The sequence below is a fragment of the Choloepus didactylus genome, chromosome 10, assembly GCF_015220235.1.
Source record: "Choloepus didactylus isolate mChoDid1 chromosome 10, mChoDid1.pri, whole genome shotgun sequence".
Taxonomy (NCBI): Eukaryota; Metazoa; Chordata; class Mammalia; order Pilosa; family Megalonychidae; genus Choloepus; species Choloepus didactylus.
Genome location: NC_051316.1, coordinates 65993126 through 66021063, shown reverse-complemented (window position 1 = coordinate 66021063; position 27938 = coordinate 65993126). Strand labels below are relative to the sequence as shown.

The 27938-nt window shown below is 36.5% G+C and overlaps 1 protein-coding gene across 1 annotated transcript in view; it reads right to left on the bottom strand.

Annotated features, from left to right (window-relative positions):
- CNTLN (centlein) overlaps window positions 1-27938 on the bottom strand; it is a 421047-nt gene that overhangs the window by 50625 nt on the left and 342484 nt on the right.

Below are 27938 nucleotides of genomic sequence, written 5' to 3'. Positions count from 1 at the left end.
CAGTGTGATCAGTATATGTCTCGGAGTGGGTTTATTTGGATTTATTCTATTTGGAGTTCGCTGAGCATTTATGATTTGTGTATTTATGTTGTTTAGAAGATTTGGGAAGTTTTCCCCAACAATTTCTTTGAATACTCTTCCTAGACCTTTACCCTTTTCTTCCCCTTCTGGGACACCAATGAGTCTTATATTTGGACGTTTCATATTATCTATCATATCCCTGAGGTCCATTTCGATTTTTTCAATTTTTTTCCCCATTCTTTCTTTTATGCTTTCATTTTCCATTCTGTCATCTTCCAGGTCACTGATTCGTTGTTCAACTTCCTCTAGTCTTGTACTATGAGTGTCCAGAATCTTTTTAATTTGGTCAACAGTTTCTTTAATTTCCATAAGATCATCCATTTTTTTATTTAGTCTTGCAATGTCTTCTTTATGCTCTTCTAGAGTCTTCTTGATTTCCTTCATATCCCATACTATGTTCTCATTGTTCATCTTTAGTTCTTTGAGTAGCTGCTCTATGTGCTGTGTCTCTTCTGGTCTTTTGATTTGGGTGCTTGGGCTTGGGTTATCCATATCGTCTGGTTTTTTCATATGCTTTATAATTTTCTGTTGTTTTTGGCCTCGTGGCGTTTGCTGAACTTGATAGGGTTCTTTTAGGGTTTGTAGACCTCTTGAAGTCCTTATCTCTAATTTATCAGATCTACAGCTTCGTGGAGTACACTTTCTCTAACTAACCAGCAGGTGGCGTCCACGAGCCACCTGTTCTCCACAAGCCAGTTCTTCCCTGCTTAGCCTTTTTGGTGAGTGGGGGAGTGAGTCTTGTGGGGCCCAATTGTTGTACCAAGCTTGCGTGTGTAGTTGGTGTTGCCTGCCCTGTATGTGGGGTGTGTTTCTGGGCAGTCGGGGAGGGGGGGTGGCCCTAACAATCAAATCTCCCTGATGATCCTAGAGTTTTAACGCTGCTGCAATAGTCTAATCCTTCAGTTCAGTCCTGCCACAGTTTGTCTCTGCCACTGACCCACAAGTCTTTGGTATTGGCGTATGGCTCCTGAGACTTGCAAGTGGGCCCCTCTTCCAGGCTGTGCACCCCGGGTCCTCTGTTGAGGGATGACTGTGCTTTGTCACAGGTGAGTGCCGTCCCCCCAGGGCAGTTCTGGGCTGCTGGGCTGTGTAGGGAGGCTCCCAGTCTGCTCAAATGATGGCTGAATGGGGCTTTGTTAATTCACACTGCTCCACCTTCCCAGCTCTGGGACAATCAGCTGAGGTTGCAGGGAAGGCTAATGTCCACGCCCAGTATTGTGTTGTGTGCCTGTTATTTGAAGCACTTCCGTCACACTGGGTTGTCTGGGGCAGCTCTGGGCTATGGGGCTGGCGATGGGCAGGAGTGTTTCCTGTCCACCAGGATGGTGGCTGTGAGCGGACACCCCCCTTTTCTTGGGAAGTTGTGGTGTTTAGTGAATTTTCCCAGCCACTGGATTATTGCCTTTTGTCTCAGAGCTCTTTTAGTTCTGCTCTTGACTTGACGTGCCCAAATTGCAATTCTTTGAATCTTTCTGTATTGGGCTTCTTAGAGTAATTGTTTTAGAAAAAGTAAAAAGGATTAAAAAAAAAAAAAAAAAAAAAAAGGGCCCTCCTCAGAGATCTAATGGGTTATTGAAATGCTAATAGACACAGCAACCAGGGCCATTAAGGAAAGGTCCACAGGGCAGAGAGATCAGCTTTTCTTTGGGATTTGCATATGCGCCTCAAGGCCTGAGCTCCGCCCTTCCCCTTTCTGTGTTCACCAGAACTCCAAAAATCCTCTGCTTTTATTTTGGAGTTTTTCGTGTTATTTTTATTTATTTTTTTCTATGCCTGTCTCCTCTCTGCTGGGCTGGCAGCTCTCAGATTCTCCGGTGTCTGGTCTCAGTCTATCTATGGTTGGAATCTGGATCAGTAGAATGAGTTTCCGATAAGAGCAGCCACTGCAGTTCTCCCTTCTCCTTCCCGGAGCTGACAGCCCCTCCTCCCACGGGACCGAGCCTGGCAGGGAGGGGCGCGGGTCCCCTGGCCGCAAAAACTTACAGATTTCGCTGATCTCAGCAGTTCGACATTTTCATGAGTGTTGTATGAAGTAGGCCCAAAGACAGATTGCTCTGTGGTGTCCAGTCCACGCAGTTCCTGGCTTTTTACCCACTTTCCTGGAGGAGTAACTAAAACCTACAGCTCACCAGTCTGCCATCTTGCCCCGCCTCTCTCCTAGTGTCTTCTTGATAATCTTTATGTCTTTAATCAACTCACTGAAGTATTTAGAAGATTTATATCCTTGATTAGTTGTTCCAAAATCTGTCTCCTGTGGCTTTTGTAATTTTATAATTTTGTCATTTGGCTTGGCCACATCTTCTTGCATCTTCATATGGTTAGTGATTTTTTGTTCATTTCTAGGCATTTGATTATCTTGATAAGGTTATTTTGAAAGTTGATTTCCCTTGCTGGTCTAAGATTTTGTAGTTCCTTGGATTTGCATTGAAGGTCTCCTTTGGCACTTGATTAGTCAGTAATTCTCAGCCAAACCAAGGCCAGGGCCTCATGTAGGACATGTAACTCTATCTGAAGATCTGTTAAAGGCTGAGCAGAAAGGCAATTTGACAGAGTGCACTTTCCCTGTCTTCCCAGCAGATGGTGCGCTTGGGCCACCTCTTCTCCTCAAGCCCACCTCTCTGTGACTGCAGCAGCCAGCTGGGCCAGGATCAGACCAGGTGAGAATCCAGTCAAGCCTGCAGGTCTCCATGTTCACTGAAAGCTGGTAACCCGGGAGTGTGGGGTGGGCACTGTGCACATCGACAGAGAATCCATTTGTGGGCACAATGGGTCTGATGATTCCTAGGCTTTCACAAGAAATGACCTTGGGCTGTGGGATGGAGTTTTAACTTCCCCTGCCTGCAACAGGCTCAGGAGTCCCTGGTGCTGCAGTGCAACTCACTTCATTGTCCCCACCTCTCCACCCATGCACGCTGTGAGTGCTCCATGGGCTGCAGGATGCAGAATGTCTCCTTCACTGGCCTGTTGTCAGATCAGCTCTGCCCTGTGTCCTCTTCTCCTCCTGAGGGGAAGGCCCCCAGTGTCACCCAAACCAGGTGCCCACAGTGGCCTGCCTCAGGGGTGGGGTGTAGGCACTGCAGCCAGGTCTCTGTGTGTGAATAAAATGAGTCCACTGGCTCCTGGGTTCCCACACAGGAATTTCTGGCTGTGGGACTGAGAGAGGATCTCCCCAGCTGGCTGCAGAGGTGAGAGTGCAGGAGTGCACTGCTTCTCCAGGTCTCGATCCAGCCTGTGCATAGCAGCCTGCCCCAGGTGTGGTCACGATTGAATAAATTCACCCTTCCTCACGGTTGTAATTTCTGTTTTTCATCCACATCCTCCCTCTATAATGTAGAAGTCCCTCTCTTGGTTACTTGCACCCTGGAGTCGCTGTCCCAGTTGTTTTCTGCCTTTTCTGTAGCTGTTCCACCATGGAAGGGTAAACTCTGTCTATCCTATCCTGCCATCTTCCTATGCTGGCTTTTAAACTGAGTTAGTTATTCATGTTTTATTATCTTTTTTACAAAAATTGGTATCAAATTTGTTACCATTTATCCTATGATTTTCCATCATAAGTCTATGAATAGGTTGATTAGCAACTTCCCTATTACTGAATTATTCTTGCATTTTAAAATTAAACACCACTTGGTTGTGTGGTACATTATTTTTTGATGTGCTGCTAAATTTGATTTCCTAACATTTTCCTAGGATTTCTGACTTGTTATGAGTGAGCTTGTTTCCTTTTTATCTTTTCCAATCTTCTAAAAGAGTTTGGAAGCTATCTTTCTCTTTCCATGTTCTAGAATAGCTTTAACGGGATTGAATTTATCTGCTCTTTACTGATATTGCAGCAGACCTAAATTTGGCCTAGTATTTACTGCAGGGGAAGGTAATTTTTTGAGTTTGTTGTGATTTTCTTACTTGTTCTGGAGTCAATTTTGGTACATTATATTTTCCTAAAAAATTGTCCATTTTACCCAGATTTCCAAATTTACTTGCATCGAGTTGAGCTATATAGGCTGTTATGATTAAACTTTTTCTATAGTAATTTTCACTTGTTACTTCTTATTTTGTGTAATTGTGCTTTCTCTCTTTATGTTAAGTAAGATAATGGTATATTTATTTTATTATTTTTTTGAAAAACAATTGCATTTATTAACTACTATTTTGATCCATTAATTTCTACTTTAATATTTAGATAGTTTTTTTCCTGGATTCTTGAGCTGAATGTTTATTTACATTTCTTCTTGCTTATTAATATAAATATATAAGGCTATAAATTTTATTTGATCACTGCTTTAGTTGTATCCTATGGGTTCTAATATTTCTCCAATGTTATTTTTTAAGCTATGTTCTGCAATTTGTTTGGGTTCCCTCTTTTACCCAAGCTCTTTTTATTTTAAATACATAGAAGGTAGTGGTTTCTGTTTTCTGGTTTTGTAACTAATTGCAATTTTATTGCATTATGATCAAACAATGTTATCTATACTATTTCTACCTTTCAAAATTGAGGTTTTCTTTGTGATCTGTCTCAGGGTGGATTCCCTGGAAACAGACTCTGAGAAGATGTGTTTTTAGGAAGTTGATTAGGGAGTTCACTTAGGATAAACACCTGGAAGAAACTTGGGTAAGCAAGATGGAGTGAGGAAGAAAGTAAACTGCATTGCAGATCCAGTAGAGGCTTTATATCCATCTTATGGGGAATGCTGGAGCCCCTCATCTGGAGATGGCCTTTCAGACACTAACTCACCTTTGTTTATTACCCTTATAAAGTTCATGAACTTTTTAGTTGTATGTTCTTTACATTTGCAAGTCCAGAAACTATTAGAACATACCTAGGGTATGACGTATTAGATCAGTTTTCCCTGGCTCATGTTATATTGTTTGAAGTCTTTATATCTGGAAATTATTTTTCAGTCATATCCTTCAACATTTTTTCTATTTCATTATTTTAGTTTTCTTCTTTGAAGACTCCAATTGTAGATATGTTGAATCTCTGTCACCATTCCATAGATTCTTTTTCTCCCAATATGCTTTTTCAAATTCAAAGCAGGATTAGAAAGCAATAAAATGTAGATTATGAGTGCTTAGTTCAATGAGTTCTGACAGTTGCATTCATCTGTGTAACCACAACCCTAATCAAATATAGAACATGCCCATAACCCCAGAAGTTTCCCTCCTACTCTCCCTAGCCAATTCCTCCTACACCCAGACAATTGTTCTGATTTTTATCATCTTAATTTTCCTGTTCTAAAATATCATATAAATGGAATAATACAATAAGTATTTTTGTGTCTGACTTCTTTTGCTTAATATGGCATCTGAGATTCATTCATGTTGTGTGCATCTGTAATTTGTTCCTTTTTCCCCTTTAATTTCTTGAGGTATAATTAAATGTAATAAATTCCACATATTTAAATTGTACAATTTGATCAGTTTTCACACACACACACACACACACCTACCTGTGATGCCACAACATATACAATTTTGAATTCTTTATTTACCCTGAATTCGTATTTCTCACATTATCTTTTGCCCTTTAAAGTTTATACTACCTTGTGCTTCTTTCAGTGGAGAATTTGTTTCAGAGACAATTTTATCTTCTTTTACTTCTTTGCTTCATCTGCTAGTTTGCTTTTATCTGCTTCTATCATCTCACCATCTCTTCCCTAAATCCTTACATTTTTTTCTACTCTGTATAGAGAAAAATATTTCATTACTATTTAAAATGCATTGTCAAGTATTTTATTCACTCTATTACAATCTATCTCTGATGAAACTTCTTTTTCTCCCATTTAATTTTCCTATTCCTTTCCTCCCTTCTTATTCTGTTATATCTGTACAAATACTGTGCTGGTTCCCTTTTCAGGACTCATTGTTGAAGTAAAAGAGGTTTTTTTTTTGTTTGTTTGTGTTTTTCTTTTTTACCCCTGGGCCACTTATTTGTAGAAAATTATGTGGCAAAGAGGCCTGAGCTATGTTCCAGGCTGGTAGAATTTTATATAATGAATTCAGTTTTGTTTGTTTTTTTTTTCTGATTAATTCAATTAGCCTTTACGTGTCTCTACCCAGTGGAGATAGGCAAGTATTTTGTTGTGCTATTTTTTTTTACAATGCAAAGAATCTCTTTTCTTGCTTGCTATGTTATGAGAAAAGGTATTTCCCACAGATAGGCCTTAATTGTGTCATTCTTCATTAAGCCCTGCCTCCTTGTCTCTTTGGAATCAAAAAGTTCTAGGAAGCTCATGTCATCAACCAACCCAGCTTGATTCCACTATTGCATATAGGGGATTTAGGACTTATATCTCATGTGATCTTCATCTTCAAAGTTGTTTTTAATGGATCTTTCAGAGGCCTGCAGCAGCTAAGTCCTTTCCCCAAAGTGTCTTATCTCTGCTTTCTCCTATTTATTTATAGTTTTCTTTACTATTTAGAGGTAAAATTAATAAACAGTAAAATGCAAAAACTTTAAGTGTATAATTGCAAAACTTTTGACAAATAAAAACACTGGGTAACCTAGACCGAGATCAAGGTAAAGAACAATTCCATCACTCCAGCGAGTTCCCTTGTTTCCTTTCCAGTCAATCCCCAGCCCCAGCCCCGGCCCCAAGAGGCAAATACTATTAATGTGCTTTTTCTTTGGAAGTTAGTTTTGCCTGTCCTGTAACTTTATGCAAATCAACTCATACAGAATCTACTATTTTATGTCTGGATTCTTTCACTTATAAGATTTTTGAGATTTACCCACATTGTTGCATGTATGAGCAGTTCATTTATCTTTATTGCTAAAATCATACCACATTTAAGCCATTTTTCCCTTGATGGGTACCAGGGTTGTTTCCAGTTCTTGGCTACTGTGAATAAAACTTCTCTGAATATTCCTGTATGGATTTCACTTGTGAATATATACATATTTTCATTTCTCAGGTAACTACCTAGATGTGGAATTCCTGGGTTTTATGGTAGATGAATGTTTTATTGATTGAAAACTGCTAGAACTTTTGTGAAAGTCTTGCACCACTTTAACTCTTGCCAACAATGGATGAGAATTCTGGTTGCTCCACATCCTCTTATATCCCATGAAATGTCTAAACTCTCTTTTATTTACAGTTAATTGTTTTATAAATTCTTTAGGATTGTCTATATAAACAATCATGTCATCAAGATTTACATTTCCTTTCCACCTTTATATCCTTTCCCCCCTTTCCTTGACATACTGCACTGGAGAAGATGTCCAGTACAAAATGAAATAGAAGTGGTGAGTGAACAACTTTGCCTTGTTCTCAGTCTTAACGGGAAAGTGTTTAGTATTTCATCACTAGGTGTGACAACTGTGCATTTTCATAGATGCCCCTTATCTGTTGAGGAAGTTCCCTTCTATTCTTAAATTGTCACTTTGTTGTTCTTGTTGCTATTGTTGTTTCTTATTACAAAGGGGTATTCAATTTTGTGAAATATTTGTGTATGTATATGTGTGTATCTATTGATATCTCTTTTTATTCTGGAAGATCCCTTTCAGCCATGGTGCTACCAAGTATTTATACCCAGCATTTGTTGTGTAATAAAGAGAGTTCTGGGACTGTGTGCATTCTACTACTTATATGCCGGCAGTGTTTCCCCAATAAACCTTATACTATATTTGCAATATGTAGTGCTAGTGGTGTATTCCTATAACTCATCTACATGACAAGGAAGATGTACTTTTCAAGGAATTTGTTCGCTTCATCTAAATTATTGAATTTCTTGGCATAATATTATTCATAACACTTCCTTATTATCCTTTTAATGTTTGTGGGATCTCTAGTGATATCTCTTCTTTCATTTGATATTGGTAATTATGTCCCCTCCCCCGCTTTTTTTGAACAGTTATAGTGAGGGATTAACAATTTGGTCAGTCTTTTCAAAGAACCATCCTATGTGCATTTAAAATTATGGCAGAAACTGCCATGTTGCTCTACAAAGTGCTGTATCTCCCATTCAAAGCATGTAAGAGTACTTATTTCCATGGATCCTTGTCAATTTTGGATTTTATACATCTTCATATGCTTTTAGTTTTTAAGTCTGATATAGAACAGACTAAATTTAAAAATTTTTTTATTTTGCTTTTCCTGGATTCCTACTGATGTTGAACATCTTTTTAATATGTTTATTAGCTATTTGTGTTTCTTCTTCAGTGAATTATATTTATTTGCCCTTATTTCTATTGGGTTTTTTCTTTCATTGACTGGTAGTAATTTTATATATATATATATATATATGTATGTATATAGTGTCTTTTCCCCACAGTTAATGTTTTTACATGGCTTTTAGTCCTTTATATATTTTAGGTTTTATGTTGTGTTTATGGATTTCTTTTCTATTCCAAGATTTTGAAAGTTTTTGTAATGCTTTAACCATGTTCTTTTTTATTCTTGGCTTTTCAATCTATGGTTTACATTTGTGGGTTGTGTGAGACATATATATAACCATATTATTATTTTCTAAATGGACAGGATTTCTCCAATGCTGTTATTGACAACTTCACCTTTACAATAATTTGAAATGTGAAATGCAAACTTTATATTCTAAACTTCCATATACATGATTCTGCTTTCTGAACGCCCTATTCTGTTCCAATGCTCTATTCATCTACTTCTGCACCAATCATGCTATTTTATTCACAATAGTTTTACAGCATATTTTGATGTTTGTTAGGGAAAATCCTCTCCTCTCACCCTTTCTTCTCCTTATTCTTTTTTGGGCATTTTCATACCTTTTTTTGGAATCAGCTTGTTAGGATATGGAAATGTACTGACATAATCTAACTTCGGAATGAACTCTCATAGTTACAATATTCATTCTTCTCATTCAGAAAAGCAGTCTCTCTCCTTTTATTCAGGTCTGTTTTATGTCTTTCAGTGGTATTTTATAGTCTATAGGTTTTTTTGCATTTTTAAAAAGGTTTACTTCAGGGTATTTTTTTCTGCATCTAATGAGATGATCAAAAAGGTTTTCTCTTTTTATCTATCAATTTTGCTAATTGGAATAATAGATTTTCAGTTGTTTAACCACCCCAGAATTCCTGGGATAAACCTTACTGTTTCATAATTATGAATTTTTTAGTATCATGGTGGATTTGATTTGATGACATTAATTTCGGAATTCTGCTTCTATGTTCATGAGCAAGATTAGCCTATGCTTTCCTTTACTTGCAAGCTCTCTTTGTGTGATCTTGGTTACAGGGTTAATGTAAACTCATAAAATGATTTGTAAGATTTTCTATATTTTGAAAGCTTATATAAAGATTACACAACATGAGAGTTACCTGTTCCTTGAAGGCTTATAGAACTCACAGGTCAAGCTGTGTGGGACTGATGTATCTTTTAAATTATTATTATGAAATCTTTCAAACATGTACAAAGGTTCAAGGATTAACAGAAACATCCCTGTCTCCACCGTTTAGTTCAAACAAATCCTAATATTTTGCCATTTGTGATTATTTATTTTTAAAGAAAAAATGCATTATGTATTTCCTTCTTTTCCTAATCCCCTGTCCTGTCCAACTGTCCTGAATTGGGTGTTTATCATTCTCATGCCTATATACTATCACTACATATGTATATACCTATAAAAAATACACAGTATGGTATTGCATGTTTTATGTAATGGTACTTACTATATGGTAAGCATCATTTTACAACTATTTTTTTCACTTATATTTCAGAGATTTTTGCTATGTAAATATATGTAGCTCTGGCTCATCCATCAGGTATTCAATTAAGTACATATTCATTATATGTATTCTGTAAAAATATTCCGTTATAGTATTTCACATAAAACATACTCCTATTGATGTGCACTAACACTGCTTTTGTCAAAACCTTGTAATTTACTATTTTTTGTCCATTCAGGTTTCTACATTATCTTGACTCAGTGTTAATAATTTATATTTTCTTAGAATATCATTCATGTTGAGGTTTTTCAATTTATTAACATGAAGTTCTACATGATATTCTCTTATAATTTTTAAAATATGTATGTCCTTTTACTTATTCCTAATATTGTATACTGGCTCTTTTTTCCCTTTAAAAAGCCATACCACTATTTTTTCTTTTTTATTGATCTTTTCAAATATCCAACTTTTTATTTTATTGCTCACTTCATTTTTGTTTTATATTTCATTGAGTTTTTTTTATCTTTATTAATGCCATTTAAAACATCTAATTTATTTTGTTTTCCTTTCCTGGCATCTTCAGTTAAAAGTTGAGTTTTGGCTGCATTCCAAAGATTTTGTTCCTCTCACTGTTGTTCATTTTGAGTTCATCAACTCAGATTTTATTTTCTCCCTGACCAAAATCACATAGAAGAATTTAGAATTTGTAAGTGGATAGAGTTTTAGGCTACCAATTTTGTTAATTTGTAGTTGTATTGCACCATAGGTAGATGGCTAAATGATTTTTGAATTTTTGACTTGTTGAGCTTTGTGGCTTAAGATTTAAGTAGTTTTTGTGAATATTCCACATGGGTTTGAAAACATACTAGTCCTACATTTTTTCTATTTGAATTCTTGACTTCTGAAGATAGATATCAAGTATACTACAGGGTAGTAAATACACAGTATGGATTCATCAATTTCTTTTTGTATTTTAATCAAATTATGCTTAACATTGTCAGGTGCATAAAGATTCATGACTTTTATATTTTCTTTGAGAACTATACATTTCTATCAATATGAAATAGCCTTCTTTGTCCTTCCTCATGATTTCTGTCTTTAATTCTATTTTGTCTCAGAATAGCACTTCTATATCTTCTGTTTGTTAGCCTTTATCTGGTATATTTTCAGTTGTGTTAGGGAAAAAGAAAAAAAGGCCCTGTTTTGAAATGTTTGTCAACTTCTGTGGTATAAATACTCCTCCCATGGCCTATTTCATCTAACCAACATGGACATGGAGTTGGGATGAGATATGCAAAATTGTTCTCACAAGTTGGTACGAAGTGGCTCCAAAATACAATTTTTTCATTCTTTTACTTTTTAAGCTTTTTGAATGCTATGTTTAAGTATGCTTTTTCAGGTTCTGAGAGTCTCCCTCACTTTTTAAATATATCTATATTTCAAATCTATTATATATTGTGATTATTGGTTATTTGCATTTATTCCAGTCATATTATACTCTTGTGTTTTTTTTAATTTACCATGCTTCCTATTTACTATTTTCTTCCTCTCATCCATCTTTCTCCCATCTTTCCTTCCTTTCTTCTTCCTGGTTTTCTTTATTCTTATTTTCATCTAACTGAAAATTATATACTCTATTTCTGTTTTAGTTGTGGTTACCTTTAAATCTTTTTAATGTATATTTAATATTATATTATATTTTCAATCACTATCTAGAATTCAGCACTCTCTATATTGTTCTATGAAATAAAAAAAAAGAAATTTAACTCTTCCAAACAACCCACTCCTCCCAATTATGATACTGTCATCACTGAAGTTAATAATCATTTAGATTTAACAAAGTAATTTGTTTCCCATTGCTTCATATGTTCTAAAAATTAACCAGGCTCTATTTCAACAGAGAGAACTGAAGAAGTGAAAAGAATAAGCTATTTGAATATATGGAAGCAGAAAGCAAAGAACCTGAGTGAGAAGAGGGCTTGCCGTTTTCAAGGAACAGGAAGAACCACAGTCTGGCTAGAGTGGAATAATTGATGTGAAATGAAGAAGAAAATGAAGTCACAGAAGTAACAGTAATACTGATCATGGAGGCCTTGTAGGCAGTGAAGACTTTCCATCCCACGATCATTGATCCTTGGCTTTTCTGTCACATGGCTGCTCCGTTCTCTTATGGGTTCCACTAACTGTCAGCTTCTGGCTGCTCACTCTGGCTTTCCCTCCATCTGTCTGAATTTCATTCAACTTATAAATAACTCCAGTAATAGGATTAAGGTCCATCCTAATTGAGGTGGCCACACCTTAACCAAAGCAACCTCATCAAAAGGTCCTACTTACAATGCGTTCACACCCACAGGAATGGGTTATATATAAGAACATGTTTCTCTGGGGTAGTTCCAAACCACAATGTAGAGCAAGAGTTAAAGAGGAAGACTAGCTAGGAGACTGAAGCAGAAGTACAAGCAAGCGATGTTGATAACCTGGATCAGGACAGTGTCACTGGTGAGAGATGGAAGGAGTCTAGATATATTTTCAAATAACAGCAGACAGAATTTGCTGAAGGATTAGAAATGCAATATGAGAGAAAGAGAAGAGACAAGGATGACTCCAGGTCTGGGGTAATCATCCGGATGACTGGTGAAAAAAAATTCTAAGGTGGGAAACACTGTAAGGAAGTAGCGCTGAGAGGAATAAAATTATTTTTCTAATTTTTGGACATTTTGAGTTTAAGCTGTCTATTAGACATCCAAGTTAAGATCAAAATTAGGTAGGTGGATACATAAGTCCATAGTTTCAGGGAGAGGCTGGGACTAGACCTATCTATTAGAGAGATATAAGTCAGTAGGTGGTATTTGACATTGAGTATTGGATCAGACTGCCTAGAAAGTAAGTATAGAAAGTGAAGAGGAGAGGCATGAAAACTGAACCCTGAGGACTCCAACATTTAGATGTTGGTCAGGAAGAGGAGAAGGATCCACAAAAAGTCAGAGAAATAGCAGCTAGATGGGTATAAGAAAAACCAGGAGAGTATGGTACCTTAGAAAGAAGTATACAAAGTGTTTCATGGAGGAGGAAGTAATGAACAATATCAAATACTCCTGAAAGTTCAAATAAAATAAGGACTGGGAAATTTGGAGGTTATTGGTGACACTGAAAAGAACTGACTTAGTGGTGAAATAAGTTTGAAACCTAATTGGAGAAGATTAGAAAGAGAGTGTTAATGAGTAAATGGCAGGGGAGAGGATACGTATCATTTTTAGAGTTTTGCTATATAAGGGAGGAAAGAAATGGGCTGGTAGCTGGAGGTAGATACAGAGTCAAAGGTTTATTTTGGTAAATGATGTTTGCTTGCTGACGAAAATAATCCAATATAGAGGGGAAATTGGTGACGCAGGATGCAGAGCTGACATTACAGGAGGCTAGTCCTAGAGAATATTAGGGGATTAAATCCAGCACACAAATTGAAGTGTTAGCTTTAGTTGGGAGCATAGACAGTTCATCTTTAGTAACAGGAGATACAGTATGTGAGTATAGATTCAGGAGGGGTGAAGGTTTGGTGAGGAAGATTTTTCCTCACTGAAATAAGAAGTTGACTTTAAGAGGCTAAAGGTGAAGGGATACTTAGAGAATTTAGAAGCTAGGAGGACTGTTGAGGAAACTGGGAGCAGAATGTACTGGAAAAATCCTTAAGAAAATAGAGCTGAGGACCCAGCTGAGATTCCTGATTATTAAATTAAGACCAATCAGCATGGTTGTGTTTTGATTGGGTCACATTCAGCTGCTTGGATCCAGGTGAAAAGTAATCAAAGACTAGCAATAAATTTTTTTGTTTGTTTGTTTTGTGAATATAATGGAGGGACAGATGAGGAGTTTGAGGATCTAGGTAAGAAGGTGATCATGACAGAACAAGGATTCCATGATGCATGAGGAGGGCAGCAAGAACATGACAGAGGGGAGGGTGGTAATAGTGATAAAGAAGTAAGGCCAATTAATTTCAGGGTGTAATAAGGTCAAAGAATTGTTGTAATATGGGTACAAGAAGAAACAGTGGTCAGAGAATAAAATGCCAGAAATAAAGATTTGGGGGTTGGTGCAGTCTTTGGTAAAGGCAAGGCCAAGGGTAATATTTCTCAATGGAGACATTTGACACATTGGAGAAAAGAAATATTCCTGGTTCCTGGCATTAAATTACAGAATATCCCAGTCAGTGTGACATCAAAAAGCTCCCATATACATTATCAAATGTTCTCTAAAGTTGGTGGTATTTTCCTTTGTTGACAACTACTGAACAGGTTATGATTATGGGACTATAAGTATAATTGAAGATGTCAAAGAATTGAGAGGCCAAGGAGTTGGATGGTTTTCATGGATATGAAGTCACCAAAAATCAACAGAATTGTGTTGGAGAGAAAGGCAGGAGCTAAGATGTATGAATAACATTCTACAATGAAGTATAAAAGGATTTGGGAGGGTTATGTTTCAGTGAGCCTCTGAAACATATTTCAAAAATTTCTGCAACTTTTGCATTCCAAGGGTATTTCTAAATAGGGTTGAATAGTACAGGGATTCCAGGTTCCCCCCATATCCCATTCAAATATCATTAAAAAGAGGTGCAACAGAGATAGAACCAACCAACATTAGGTAACCTATATAATGAGCAACACTGCTACTAAATGATGTATTCCAAATACTTACTTTTAAAATGTCTTTATCATTGGAAAACGCCATATTATTTTGTTGAAATAGAATTCATAATGCTTGAATACTCCTCTTCCTTTCTAAATTACCTTTAAACTATGTAGAAGAGCCTCCATTGCATTAAATTCATTGAAATGTTTTCTCTTCCACTCACAGATCCAATTAAGTTTTTGTTTTTATATGATCACACTTATCTTGTGCTTATAAGTTGGGTCTTAGCTTTACTTTTTTCTTTATCTTTATCAGCCTGTTTTCAACTCTAGGTGTTGCTCCATTTACCTTTTATCCTTACTTCCCTTCTCTCTATTACAAAGTTTCCTTCTCTTATTAGTGCAAAATCTGTTTAGTTTCTTCCTATGCATCTCTAAAGCTCACAAACAGTCTAAAACCCATCCTCTAAATACTCCAGTGTTAAACATTTTAGAAACTTCAAGAAGTTTCACTCAATTTTCATCAGTTGAATGGTCCTTGGCTAACACTTATTTTCAAGGTAATTAAAAACATTGTATAGCACAAAGTAAGATTCAATAAATGTTAGCTGAATTTCCAAAAATTTTATATCAGCCTTCTTGCAATTGTTGGGACATGATGGGCTCTGAATCACCCCAATATCTGGGAACATTCTCCAAATTAAGAAGAATTTCTTGGCTGCACATCTCAACATTTCAATTATAATATCGTCAATTTATTGTAACCCAGCAATAGTGTTGGGGAGAAAGAATATGCTATTCTATTCTGGTCTTACTAGATCTACCTTCTAGGTTTTAATCAATGAGTTTTTGTCTGTGTTAGCCAGCTACAAATAATTTTGAATTTCATTAATAATTATAGACTGATTAGGCTTTTTTTCAGTATGACTAGATTATTGTGACAAAGATGATGATTGGCTACACAAATACTCTGGAGTCACCACAGCCATCAAGGTTTCTTGGGGAAGTAATGTATTTTTTAACAGCCTTTTAAATAGCTTTATTGGGATGTAATTTACATACTATACAGTTCACTCGTTTAAAGTAACGTATTTTCATTAAGAAGTTTTCTCTAAACACAGCTGTTAGTTATCTTTTTTAGAATGTTAGGATGGAAAGAGTTAATTAACTTGAAGTATATCATAGAACTCTTTAGAAATCACTATTAAGAGATCAGTACCAAAGTATTAATAATTATATATATGAAAATAAGATTATAATGCTCCACAAATCTTTTCATTAAGGAAGTAAGAAATTTATATGCCTCAAAACATCTTACTAAATCCTATCAAGGTAAGTACATATTGATAATGAAACCATTTAAGCTCCCAGCTAAATGTTCTTTGGCTGAATTTTTTTCAGGGCTAACAAAAACCACTGAGAGGATCAAACTTGGCATATGACTCTCATATATAAGCACATTAACTAGCTTATATGAAGGCTGAGTCATACTGAGCAAATACTTCTAGAAATTTCCCTTGTGTGCTTTAGTCAGTTATTGGGAGAATTCAAAGTCTCAGATCTGCCACATATATCCAGCCCAGATGCTCAAAGCACTTGATTTTACCCCAGGGCAAAATTCCATATTCAAGACTAGATCTAGAACAGATGGCCACTCCACCTCCTCTATAATCTGGTTGTGCCCTATGAATAAATGAAAAGACCAAAGGGAATGAAGATTCTACAACAGGGCCAGAACAAACATTATTACTATTAATACTACTAATAATATGTATTAAGTACTTTTGTGTACATGATAGTCTAATAAGCTCTGTACAGAATGAAACCTAATGATCATAACATTCTATGTAGGAACTATGTACATTTCTTAACTACACTTTTTAAGGCATGTGCATACTTCTTGCCATCACCGAGTTTTCAATCCGATCAGTGACTATTTGTCCAGTACTGTTATTGAAGCAAATATAAAATCAATTCCTCAAGAATTTATTGAGCCAGTATTATGTTTACTGTGCTAGAACACTGGGGATAATACACAACATCCCTGCCCTCAAGTTGGCTAAAATCTAGTTGAAACAAACAAATAAAAACCTATGAGAGTTTACAATGATGAATTAATTTGTATGGTACACGTAATAAGTGTTCAGGAGATAAATGAAAGCCATCCCTATGCAACTTTTACTGCTAATAAAATTAGCCGACACTTAGCACTTCTGATATATTGAGCACTGTTCTGAGATGTTAGTTTATTTAAATCTTCGCCTCAGTTAGGTTATTACACTCATACTATAGATGGGGAACCTGAGGCACAGAGGATTAAGTAACTTGCCTGAGATCAAAGAGGTAGTAAGCAGCAGAGTTGGGCTCTATGTTCTTAACCACAGTGTTCAAAGTAGGATCCATGAAAGAGAAAGGCCCTGAGCCAAATCTGAATGACAGAGCAAAGAGGGGAGGATATTTCACTTGAGAAGGAGAACTTGAATAAAGGCAGGAATAAGTACAGAATGAGTGAAAGTTGGGGAGTAGCGGGAAGGGATTTTAGACTCCAGGCATGATAGGATCTGAGCATGGAAGATCTTGAATGCGGGTGGAAGCTTAGATCTAATGAAGTAAGATTTAAGAAGTCACTGATGGTATGTTGTCACAGCTGGTGGCTCCTAAGCATTCCTGCCTAGTCCTAGGGTACTTCCTAAGTGCAAGAAAGAGAACGATGAATATTATCACATTCCTAAAACCCAAATATCCTCCAGTGTTTGCCAATGTTTCTGGTTTTGGCAAAAAAAAAAAAAAGAAAAAGAAAAAGAAAAAAGGAAAACTCACTGGTAGCCTTTTATTACACAAATGGATTAGGCAGGAAGAGTGTTGACAGTATCACTATATTTTGGCCCTAAAGGACAGCTAAGAAAAACATCAAATTAATATTAGAAGTCATGAGTTATTACTGGTCTTGTTAAATGCTAACCAGATAAATATATCAATGTGTGTGTGTGTATACAGATATATGTATATATATATATAGAGAGAAAATGTATAGTTATATACATTTGGTTCTTAAAATCAATTTAAGGGAATGTTTCTTAAACTTTGTTATGCACAGCAATCACCTAGTTAATTACTTAAATGCAGATTATAGATCCTATCCACAAGGATTTTGGTCCAATAGATTTGGAGTCTGATATTACGTATTTTTAATATTATGAAATAGAATCAGGTGATTCTTAGACAGGAGGTCTGAATACCAAATTGAAACAAAGTATGAAAATTCTGCAAGAATATTTAAGATAGATTATTTATAACTATTATCTTTCCCTATTAAATGATCTTTAAACTATTATTCAAATTAAAAAGCCATGGCCTGCCCCAATCAAGATGGCAAAGTGAGATGCTCCAGGGCTCTGCCCCTACAGAAGCTTTGCACAACCAGTGAGAACTGGCAGAAACATTTTTCTCAAAGACCTGGAAAACAGTTAAAGGGCTGCAGAAACAGGGAGAGTGCTAAATCAAGAAAAAGGAAACATGAAAATGATAAAAAAAAAAAAAAAACACAAAAACTCAAGGTGTCCTTCTGATCCCTCCCACAAACCCCCAATCAGCTAAGCCTATAGCCAGCCTGCACTTCCATTGCTGGTCCCAGTTCTGGAGAGAGCAGAGTACTAGAGAGCATGTATGTTTGTGTCAATCTAACTGAGGACTGAACTCAGAAGTACATCAAAGACTTGCCGTTTCAGGGCTTGCCTTGTGCCTAAAGGCAGCTTATTGAGCTCTCCTACAGAACACTGTAGGAGAACAGTCAAATCACAGCTGCTTTGAGGCAAAGGAGTGCCAACCGAGGCTGTTCTCTCAACTCAGTATTAGGACAGCTAAGCTCTGACAGGGAGCACCTGCACAGGCCAAAGTGCAAAGACTTGGAAAGGTGTTTTCTATTATCCTTTTCTTTTTGTTGTTAGTTCCTGGCACTCAAGGGAATCTCTGTCATAACACTAGCTGGATATAAGCTTAAAAAACAGATGCCTCAGAGCCTAAATTCCAGAGATAATACATTAAAACATAAAAATGTCCATTAAAACATAAAAGATTACAAAACATACAAAGAAACCGGAAGTGATGGCCCAGGCAAAGAAGATTAAAGCATTAGAAACCATCAATCCATTAATGAGAAGACCATACCTGGGACATAGCAGAGAAGACTTTTAAAATAGTCTCAAGTATGCTGAAAGAGCTAAAGGATAAAATGGTCTAAGATCTGAAGAACATCAGGAAAATGATAAATGAACCCAAAGAGAAGTCATGAAAAGGAAACAAATAGAGGTGAAGACCACAGTAACGATATTAAAAAATCCCCTGGAAGATTTCAACAATGGATTACAGCTGGAAGAACAAAGAGTTAGTGGACTTAAAGACAACTGAAATCATTCAGTGTGAAGAGGAGAAAGAAGAATGAAGAAAAGTGAAGAGAGCCAGAGAGATCTGTGGGACATCATCAATCATACCAATGTATGTACTGGGGGAGTCTCAGAAGAAAGAAAGGAAGGAAGGTAGGAAGGGGCAGAGGGAGGAAGGGCAGAGAGATTATTCAAAGAAATAATGGTTGAAACATTCCCAAATTTAACAAAAGATATGAATATACACATTCGAGATGCTCAACAAACTCCAAACAGGAAAAACCCAAATAGTCACACACCAAAACATATTATAATCAAACTGCTGAATGCCAAAGATAGAGAATCCTGAAAGCTGGAAGAAAGGGTAATTCATCACATACAAGAGGGCCCTCAATAGGATGAAATGCCAAATTCTCATTGGAAACCATGAGAGCAAGAAAGCAGTAGGATGACATATTTAAAGTGCTGAATACAAAAAAACTTCCAACCAAGAATTCTGTATACAGCAAAACTGTCATTCAAAAATGAGGGACAGATTGAGACATTTCTAGATAACCAGAAGCTTGGAGAGATCATCAATATTAGACTAGTCTTACAAGAAATGCTAACACGAGCTCTTCAGGATGAAAGGAAAGGATATTAATCAATAGATCAAGGATGCATGAAGAAATAAAGATCTCCAGTAAAGGTAACATGTTTGCATAAGTATAAATGCCAGTACTATTGTGTTTTTGATTTGTAATTCCACTTTTCACTTTCCACAGGATCTAAAATGCAAATGCATAAAAAGTAATGGTAAATTAATGGTTTTGGAGCCATAATGAATATGTAATTCGTGACAAGAGCTATATGAAATTGACGGGACAGAGGGATATAGGAACATAATGTGTATATGCTATTGAAGTTATAGACTTGGGAAATTAAATTTTAGCCTCATAGTATCCAAAAAGAAAATATAGAAAAATAAGTGCAGAAAGAAATGAGAAAGGGGATTCTAAAGGGTACACTACAAAATATCAACTAAATACAAAAATAGGCAGTAATGGAAAACTTGAGAGACAAAAAATGTATAAGATTAAAAATACCAAAGAGAAAAATGGCAGAAGAAAGCCGTGCATTATCAGTAGTGACTTTGAATATAAATGAGCTAAACTTTCCAATTAAAAGGCAGAGATTGGCAGAAAATTTACAAAAACAAAACAAAACAAAACAAAAACAAACAAATAAACAAGAAACATGGATAAACCATGTGCTGTTTAAGTTTACAAGAGAATTACCTTAAATTCAAAGACACAAGTAGGTTGAACGTGGAAGAATGGAAAGAATATTCCATGCAAATAGAAATCAAAAGAGTGGGGGTATACTCGATTTGCATATATTATGTCCCCCAGAAAAAGCCATATTCTTTGATGCAGTCTTGTGAGGGCAGATGTATTAGTGTTGATTAGGTTGGAACTTTTGGATTGGGTTGTTTCCATGGAGATGTGACCCACCCAACTCTAAGTGACATTTTGGTTAGGGTGTGACCTCTGATTGAATGTTGCCATGGAAGTGTGGCCCTGCCCATTCAGCGTGGGCCTTAATTGGTTCACTGGAGCCCTATAAAAGCTTAGACAGAAGGAGCTCATAGCTAGCTGCAGCTGAGGGACACACTTTGAAGATGGCCATTGGAAGCTGACACTGACATTTTGGAGAATGCCATTTTGAAATGCAACCTGGGGGCATGCAGATGCCAGCCATGTGCCTTCCCAGCCAACAGACGTTTTCCAGATGCCAATGGCCTTTTTCCAGTGAAGCACCCTATTGCTGATACCTTACCTTGCACACTTTATGGCTTTAAGACCATAACTTTGTAACCAAATAAACCCCCTTTATAAAAGCCAGTCCATTTCTGATGTTTTGCAAAATGGAAACATCAACAAACTGGAACAGGGGGTAATTACACTAATTTCAGATAAGATGTTAACAATAGGGTGGTATGTGGGAATCCTGTATTTTATGCATGATTATTCTGAAAACCTGTAACTCCTCTAATAAAGGAAAACAAACAAAATTCATATGGAAGGGCAAAGAACCCCAAATAGCCAAAATAATCTTGAAAAAGAAGAACCAAGTTGGGGAGACTTATACCTTCTGATTTAAAAACCCATTACAAAGCTAAAGTAATCAAATAGCACTGTATTAGCATAAGGACAGACATACAGACAAATGGAACGGAACCAAGTATTCAAAAATGAACCTTTACATCTATGGTGTACTGAATTTTGACAAGGGAACTAAGTCAACTCAATGTGGGGAAAGAATAGTTTCTTCAACAAATGGTGCTTGGACCACTGAATATCCACATGCAAAAGATAAAAGTGGATCCCTACCTCACACTATATTAAAAAAGTCAACTTAAAATGGACCTAAGATCTAGATATAAGTGCAGAAACAATAAAACCTTTAGAAGAAAACATAGGGAAATATATTGAGGACCTTTTATTAGGCAATGGATTTTTAGACTTGACACCAAAATCATGAGCACTTACATATATACCATATATATATATATGAATTTACCATAATTAAAAACTTATTTACCTAACAGTATCAGGAAATTGAGAAGACAACCAAAAAATGGGAGAAAATATTTGGAAACCATATATCTGATAAGGGTTTAATATCCAGAATAAATGAAGAAATACCACAACTAAACAACAAAACATAACCCAACTAAAAGTGTGCAAATGGCTTGAATAGACATTTTTCTAAAGAACATATACAAATGGCTAAGATGTTCTATATCTTTCACCATTAGGGAAATGCAAATTGAAACCACAATTAGACACCATGCCCACCCACTTGAATGGCTACAATTAAAAAAAAAAAAAAAGAACAAGTGCTGGTGAAGATGCACAGAAATAGGAATCCACATACACTGTTGGTGGGAAAGCACAATGATGCAGTCACTGTGGAAAACAGTTTGGTGGTTCCTCAAAAAGTTAAACATAGAACTACCATATGACCCAGCAACTCCACTTCTAGGTATATACTCAAAGAATTGAAAGCAGGGATTTGGTCAGGTACTTTTACACCAATGTTCATGGTAGCATTATTTATTCACAATAGCCAAAAGGTAGATGCAACTCAAATTCTCATCTGCAGATGAATCAATAAACAAAAGGTGGTATACACATAAAATAGAATTTGTTCAGCCCTTAAAAGGAATAAAGTCCTGATGCATCAGACAACATGGAAGAACCCTGAAGACAACATGTTGAGTGAAATATGTCAGATACAAAAAGACAGACATATCATCCTACTTGTATGATAGCTAGAATGTGAAGATTCATAAAGACAGAAAATAGAAGACAGGTTACAGCAGGGGGTGCTGGGAGGGGAAAGAAGAATTAATGAATAACATGTGTAGGCTTTCTTTTTAGGAAGACGGGAAAGTTCTGGTAAGGAATAGTGGTGAGTATAGCACAACACTGTGAATATGATTAAAAACTCACTGAATGGTATGCTTGGGAGTGGCTGAGATGGGAAAGTTTATGTTGTATATATGTTTCCACAATTAAGAAAAGAAACAACTAAAGAGACGACAAGAAAATGCAAGACATGATCCTGGACTGGATCTAAAAATGAAGGGTATAAGGCTAAATAGGGCATTATTGGGACATATGAAAAAATTGGGATATAGACTTTAAGCTTCACATCAATGTTAAATTTTTTGAACATGATAACTATACTTAAGGTGTTTACATAAGGGAATATACTTATTCTCTGGAAGTATACATGGATGTATTATGTGTTCAAAAGCATAATGCATACAACCAACTCACAAATATTTAGAAAATATAGATATGTAGATAGACAGATGGACAGACTGATGGACGGGGGATGGATAGATAGATGGATAGGTAGAAATAATTATAGGGCAAATATGGCAAAATGTTAAAATTGGTGTATCTGAGTTTCCCAGGAGGGGTATGTTGGAGTTCTCTGGGGTTTTCTATTAGTTTTCTAACTATCCTTTAATTTTGAAATTATTTCAAAATATAAAATTTAAGGAAAAAAAAGCCATGAAACCCTAACAATCCTGAATATATCTCTTGAGGCATCTGCACTCTATGCCATTGTTGGTGAACAATGTGAAGAACCAATAGATCACCCTTGAACAACTAGAGTTTAGATAGTCACATCATCATCAAATAGCATTCATACCCTTAGGTACAAATAAAGTTTGTTTATTAAAAGATAGTTTTTGCTAAACTAGTTTACATGGAGAAGTACACTCACTGCATTATCACGAAAACCAAGAAATTTCATTAAGTATATAATAACCAGATATCTAGCCATGAAATGCACTTGTCCATTGTAAAAACTTCTGGTTCTCTTTAATCCTTCTTTTTGAAAATGGCACATTTAAAGAATATTTCAGGAAAAACAATAATTAGCAGTTTGAATATATCTTATGATTAAGTATTGCAACCTTTAGCTGTTGGCTAAAAACGCAACAAACAAAAGTCTAAGCTGAATATAAAACAAGAAAACAATGGTTTATAAAGCTAAAAGTCTTAATAGGATAGGTTCTACATCATGAATAAAATAATGAGCATATTCAATGAGAGTGTTTATCATAAGTTAAACATGAGACTATTCAACAATCTTTTGGAAAAAATGATATTTTATATCTGGAAAAGATAAAATACATTTACTAAAATTCATGTTCTCCAATCATTTATGGTCCTCTAAAGGCAAGCATTATTGTCTTGACTTTATACCAGCTGAAACCTTGATTAAAAGAAATAAAAGAGATAAATATTTTATTCCATTCCTTTTGCAGTTATTTTTAAAATGAGAAAACTCCTAAGTTGTATATGATTTTCAAAGAAGCAAAATAAAGGATTTGTTCTAAACTGGCCACTATTAACAGTGCCACAAAATGTCATAGGCTCCTATTTTTAGGGAAATGAAAAATATGGCATTACAGGTAAGTTATTTGCCAATTTATATTCAATCCATAAACCCAGGAATGCTGTTATTTATTAACAAGTTCAAAACCTGTTTTAATTGCCTCCTCATCACTTTGTTTTAGAGGGAGGGATTCCTGCCCTAGTGTTATAGGGAAGGCCTAACCCATGATATCTGACACTGGACACATGAGATTGACAGCAGTTTATTAGTAACATACACTCAATGCTTAGGGGAGGAAGACACCATATGCCATTCATGGCCACACAGGGGTTGCATCAGGGACAGAGTGAACAACCAGGGATGGTGGAAAGCAGGCTCTGTAGTATCAAGAGGGCTGGGTGGGAGAACCTAAGATGGCGGCTAGGTGAGACAGGGCAAAAAAACACCTCCGTGAAAATTACTAGATAAAAACCAGAAACTGACCCAGAATACCACTTCCAGCGATGCACCAGCTGGACAAGGTCGGCTAAAACCACAGGGACTGTGCACTTCGTGAAACCGGGAGTCTGCATTCTGAAACGAGTGAGTAAGCTGGCTGAAAGTCCCGCGGCTGTGTTGAAGTGTGGGGAAACTGTGGGTTGGCGTTTGGAGACAGACTAGTTCTTTTAAAAACAAAAAACAAAAAACCCGGGAGCGGCTGCAGATACGGCACTGAGAACTGTGTAGTGAAGCACTGCGGGAGCGGGCTGTAGCCAACACCTCGATGTCTGGTGTGGAGGATAGCCCTCCCCACACCCACTGCTGATTGTCCTGGGGCCAGAGGGACAGAGGGGAGAAAGAAACCGCACCTCTTGCAGCTGGCTTCCCAGTGTGCTGGCAACACTCTTGCCTGGGGCCGTACCCATAGCCCAGAGCTATGCCAGGAAACCCAGACTGACAGGGAGTGTATCCCATGGCACAGCTAGTTGTCCTGGAGCTGGGAAGGAGGAGCTGTGTGAAAAGAGGGGGTTGAGATGCCCCATTCAGCCATTTTTGCATCAGGCTGGGAGAACCCCTGCATGGCCCAGTGGCCCGGGGCTTCCCTTGAGGGAAGGTGTGCACTTGTGATGTAGCACAGCCTTTCCTCAGCAGAGGTCCTGGAAGATCACAGCTATTAAGCAAAGCAAATGCCAAGAGGCCAAAAACAACAGAAAATCTTAAAGCATTTGTTAAAACCAGATGATATGGAGAACCCAATCCCAAACACCCAAATCAAACGATCGAAGGAGACACAGTACTTGGCACAATTAATCAAAGGACTACAGTCAAAGAATGAGAGCATGGCACGGAATATAAAGAACATGAAGAAGAACATGGCACAGGATATAAAGGACATAAAGAAGACCCTAGAAGAGCATAAAGAAGAAATTGCAAGAGTAAATAAAAAAGTAGAAGATCTTATGGAAATAAAAGAAACTGTTGGCCAAATTTAAAAGACTCTGGATACTCATAATACAAGATTAGAGGAAGGTGAACAACGACTCAGCATCCTAGAGGACCACAGAACAGAAAATGAAAGAACAAAAGAAAGAATGGAGAAAAAAATCGAAAAAATCGAAATGGATCTCAGGGATATGATGGATAAAATAAAACGCCCAAATTTAAGACTCGTTGGTGTCCCAGAACGGGAAGAGAAGGGTAAAGGTCTAGAAAGAGTATTCAAAGAAATTGTTGGGGAAAACTTCCCAAACATTCTACACAATATAAATACACAAAGCATAAATGCCCAGTGAACTCCAAATAGAATAAATCCAAATAAACCCACTCCAAGACATATTCTGATCACACTGTCAAATACTGAAGACAAGGAGCAAGTTCTGAAAGCAGCAAGAGAAAAGCGATTCACCACATACAAAGGAAACAACATAAGACTAGTAGTGACTACTCAGTGGCCACCATGGAGGCGAGAAGGCAGTGGCATGACACATTTAAAATTCTGAGAGAGAAAAATTTCCACCCAAGAATACTCTATCCAGCAAAACTTTCCTTCAAATTTGAGGGAGAGCTTCAATTTTTCACAGACAAACAAATGCTGAGAGATTTTGCCAATAAAAGACCTGCCCTACTTCAGATACTAAAGGGAGCCCTACTGACAGAGAAACAAAGAAAGGAGAAAGAGATATAGAGAATTTTAACAGACATATATAGAACCTTACATCCCAAATCACCAGGACACACATTTTTCTCTAGTGATCACAGATCTTTCTCCAGAATAGATCATATGCTGGGACATAAAACAAGCCTCAATAAATTAAAAAAAAACAAAAACAATTGAATATATTCAAAGCACATTCTCTGACCACAATGGAATACAAATAGAAGTCAATAATTTTTGATTTGTAACTCCACTATTTACTTCCTACAGGATATAAAATACATAAACTCATTAATGACAAATCAGTGGTTTTGGACTCAATGTAAAATATGTAATTTTTGACAAGAACTATATAAAGGTGGCGGAATGGAGGAGTATAGGAACATAGTTTATGTGTCCTATTGAAGTTAAGTTGGTATCAAAGAAAAACAAGATTGTTATGGATTTAAGAGGCTAAATTTAAGCCCCACAGTAAACACAAAGAAATTATCAGAGAATATGACCATAGAGATGAAAAGTAGAGTATGGGTTATGAGAAGTGGGGGAAGGGGAAATGGGGAGTTAAGAAATGAGTGTAGGGTTGCTGTCTGAGGTGAAGGGAAATTTCTAGTAATAGATGGTGGGAAGGTGATAGCATTACAAGATTCTAAATGTGATTAATCCCACTAATGGAATGCTAGGGAGGGGGTGGAATGGGAAGATTTAGGCTGTATATATGTTTCCACAATTGGGAAAAAAAAAGAAAAAAAGACAGTCTAAATAGATGACAATTGAATGACAAGGATGATCCTAGATGGGATCTGAGGATGGAGGACAGGAGGCTCAAAGGGACACAGTTGGGGACATAAGGAAAAAAAAAAGGAAATATAGAATGTAAGCTTTGTATCAATGTTGAATTTCTTGAACTTCTTAGCTGCGCTTAATGGGATTGCATAAAAGAATGTTCTTGTTCATGGGAATTGTATATGTGAATTATAGTGTTTGTTCAAGGATGTATGCAGCGTGCTTTCATATGTTCAGAAGACAGAGCAATAGATGATGGATGATTGATAGAGAGGGAGGGAGGGAGCGAGGGAAAGAAAGAAATGGTGTGACAGCATGTTAAAGTTGATGGATCAGGGTATCGGGGAAGGGGGGTCAGGGTATGCTGTATATGGGGTTTGTATTGTTTTTGCAACTGTTCCTGTAACTTTGAATTTATTTCAAAATAAAATTAAAAAAAAAAAAAAAAAAGAGGGCTGGGTACTCTCTGGTTTCTGAGGAAGGATATAATTGGCTTGTTTGTATAAAGTCCAAGGGCTGGCAGGGAACTGAAACCCACTACTTAGGAAGAAGCAGAAACTGCTCTTGGATGTTTGATAATGAGGGTTGTTTGGCTAGGGCACCTTATCCATAAGAATAGATTAGGAAGGGGAACTTGGGGTTAGCCATTTGAGGCTCTCCTGATTTTACTAGATGTCAAGGCAGCATTTAATATTAATTCTGGGCCTTTAACCACAGTGCCTAAGGGGATTTAAAAATATTTGACTATATGTTGGGCAGAGTATCTCTCTGCTGGGGGCTTAAGTGATACCAAACTACTAACACATCTAGAGGGAGAAACTTTCAAAGAAATGTACCAATTAAGAACACTAATATATATATACATTTATATTTGTGTACAAGGCCTAAACAACTGGTTAAAATCGTTAAACTGGTTAAATGATGGTGGGGTTATTTGGGAAAGGAGACAGTAAGTGATGAAATTTTATTCCATGGTAGGACATTTAAATTTTTATATAAAGATTCCATGAATTGAAATACTTAAATAAATACCTACTGCTATGATTTATGCCAGCTTTTAATAATGCATGCCATGCAAAGGAAAATGTAGCATGAGGAACTTAATCTTATCAAAGGTTGGAACAAAAAGAATATTGCAATTTTGGAAGAAAAAGAAGGAGCTTCTCTCCCACTGAAGTCCAACTGTTTCAGTTCTTATTTTTAAAGATCAAAAAGGACTACTATTAAAATTTCACATCCCTAAAGGATACTTCATTTGATTAGGTAGTGATCATTATTAGTGTCTACTCTTTGCAAGACATTATGGTTATGGTATATGGTGTGGAGGTAGATAGCAATACAATACTGTCTTTGCCTTTAAGGAACTCATAATAATCTATCTAATGGTAACATTTTTG